Source organism: Alosa sapidissima, chromosome 18, assembly GCF_018492685.1.
Source record: "Alosa sapidissima isolate fAloSap1 chromosome 18, fAloSap1.pri, whole genome shotgun sequence".
NCBI classification, from domain to species: Eukaryota; Metazoa; Chordata; class Actinopteri; order Clupeiformes; family Clupeidae; genus Alosa; species Alosa sapidissima.
In genome coordinates this window covers 6060819-6063318 of record NC_055974.1, presented here as the reverse complement: position 1 = coordinate 6063318, position 2500 = coordinate 6060819, and the positions used below count along the sequence as shown (strand labels likewise).

The 2500-nt window shown below is 46.6% G+C and overlaps 5 non-coding genes across 5 annotated transcripts; all 5 read right to left on the bottom strand.

The window, feature by feature from the left end:
- Positions 1–130: 130 nt before the first annotated feature.
- Positions 131–212, bottom strand: trnas-cga. The gene has a single exon. It is a non-coding gene; the product is annotated as a tRNA-Ser (tRNA).
- Positions 213–458: 246 nt separating this feature from the next.
- Positions 459–540, bottom strand: trnas-uga. The gene has a single exon. It is a non-coding gene; the product is annotated as a tRNA-Ser (tRNA).
- A 361-nt stretch (positions 541–901) lies between these two features.
- trnas-cga lies at positions 902–983 on the bottom strand. Its single transcript has one exon. It is a non-coding gene; the product is annotated as a tRNA-Ser (tRNA).
- A 257-nt stretch (positions 984–1240) lies between these two features.
- trnas-uga lies at positions 1241–1322 on the bottom strand. The gene has a single exon. It is a non-coding gene; the product is annotated as a tRNA-Ser (tRNA).
- Positions 1323–1705: 383 nt separating this feature from the next.
- trnas-cga lies at positions 1706–1787 on the bottom strand. The gene has a single exon. It is a non-coding gene; the product is annotated as a tRNA-Ser (tRNA).
- Positions 1788–2500: the final 713 nt, after the last annotated feature.

Sequence of the window (2500 nt, the reverse complement as noted above, 5' to 3'; positions counted from 1 at the left end):
ACAACTTGCCACAGCTTCATTTAGAGAAGACACTGCTATACGAATTGGCTGGACGGGACGTTTCAACTTCCTTTGCCAGTTTCTGTCTTGGGTATTAAACAGGTGACAGGAGACCAACTAGCCAAAGTAGCGCTGCGAGCAGGGTTCGAACCTGCGCGGGGAAACCCCATTGGATTTCGAGTCCAACGCCTTAACCTCTCGGCCATCGCAGCTTATAGCATTGAAGGGCGTCATGACAAAAAAAAAGACTTGCAAACATGCTAGCTGGTGTATGAGCCTAAATTCACACATGGCAAACGTAGGACCAACGGCATTACTGTGAGACACGCCATTACTTGTGCAGTTTGAAACGGGCACAGGCAAGAGGCCGGGTAGATGTGGTGGTAAATTTCACGGCCTGTTGTTTCGCCATACGAATCTAACCGGCGGGGCTTCATCCCATTTATAAGAAAGGACTGCGCTGTGAGCAGGGTTCGAACCTGCGCGGGGAGACCCCATTGGATTTCAAGTCCAACGCCTTAACCTCTCGGCCATCACAGCTGCACGCCTTGACTGTACAGACAAAAATCAACAGAGAGGCAAACTACACACTCCAGCGAATGAGAAGGCAAGAATAGAAACTCATCCAGTTTGCCTCCAGTGACACAAAGTCCTTTTTGCAAGTACAAATGAGAGAACTTTTCAGAGGGTTATACATACACGCTCGTGGGAAGCTTGGTTCCCTTGGAACAACTGATAGAAATGGCCATCGCAATGGTAAATTTACATGAACAACACGCCACAGCTTCAGTTAGAGAAGACACTGCTATAAAGAATTGGCTGGACAGTATGTTTCAACTTCCTTTGCCTGTTTCTGTCTTGAGTATCAAACTGGTGGCAGGAGACCAACTAGCCAAAATAACGCTGCGAGCAGGGTTCGAACCTGCGCGGGGAAACCGCATTGGATTTCGAGTCCAACGCCTTAACCTTTCGGCCATCACAGCTTATTGCATTCGAGTGCGACATGAAAAAAAAGACATGCAAACATGCTACCTGGTGGATGGCAATCGGAGGGACAAGCCTAAATTCACACACAGCAAAAGTAGGACCACTGTCATTACTGAAAGACATTCCATTACTTTTGCAGTTTGAAACGGGGACATGTAAGAGGCCGTAAAGATGTGATGGAAAATTTCACATCTGTTATCTCGCCACAGGAATCAAGCCGTCCGTGCTTAATCCCGTTTATAAGAAAGGACTGCGCTGCGAGCAGGGTTCGAACCTGCGCGGGGAAACCCCATTGGATTTCAAGCCCAACGCCTTAACCACTCGGCCATCACAGCTGCACATGTGGTGTATGGCTGTACGGGCAAAAATCGTCAAAGAGGCAAATTAAACATTCCAGGAAATGAAAGGGCAAGAATAGAAACTCATCCAGTTTGCCTCCAGTGACCCAAAGTCCTTTTTGCAAATACAAATGAGAGAAGCACATGAAATGTGCAACTCTTCATAGGGGCGTAAATACACGCTCGTGGGAAGCTTGGTTCCCTTGGAACAACTGATAGACATGGCCATCGCAATGGTAAATTTACATGCACAACTTGCCACAGCTTCATTTAGAGAAGACACTGCTATACGGATTGGCTGGACGGGACGTTTCAACTTCCTTTGCCAGTTTCTGTCTTGGGTATTAAACAGGTGGCAGGAGACCAACTAGCCAAAGTAGCGCTGCGAGCAGGGTTCGAACCTGCGCGGGGAAACCCCATTGGATTTCGAGTCCAACGCCTTAACCTCTCGGCCATCGCAGCTTATAGCATTGAAGGGCGTCATGACAAAAAAAAAGACTTGCAAACATGCTAGCTGGTGTATGAGCCTAAATTCACACATGGCAAACGTAGGACCAACGGCATTACTGTGAGACACGCCATTACTTGTGCAGTTTGAAACGGGCACAGGCAAGAGGCCGGGTAGATGTGGTGGTAAATTTCACGGCCTGTTGTTTCGCCATACGAATCTAACCGGCGGGGCTTCATCCCATTTATAAGAAAGGACTGCGCTGTGAGCAGGCAGGGCTCGAAATTAACTTTTTTTCTCAGGGTCCCGCAGCTGTCCCGAATTCTACTTGGCACTGTCCCGGACTTAAACACCAGTGTCCCAAATTCAAGTTCTTGTTTTTTCCCATTCTACATAATAAACAGCATAATGATCAGTAACTTGCATCACTTAATTAGCTCGTTCTGGTCCACCATGTCAGTTCTGAACAATTTATTAAAGACCATTTTTATTAACATTAATCATCTGCTGTTTCACGCAACACTTATTTTCAGAGATTGCGCTTTTGGCTCTTTTTTGAGGTTGCACTAGACATTCATTGTCCATCGTTTTGACGGACAGGGTTGTAAAACATTCCGTCAATAATCTATTTTCACGTGTCTTTAATTTCAATGTCAGTTTGGTGTGAGGTCATGGCCACAGATCTCAGTGAAAACGTAGCGTGGGAAATTACCACAAAGCTGTCAGA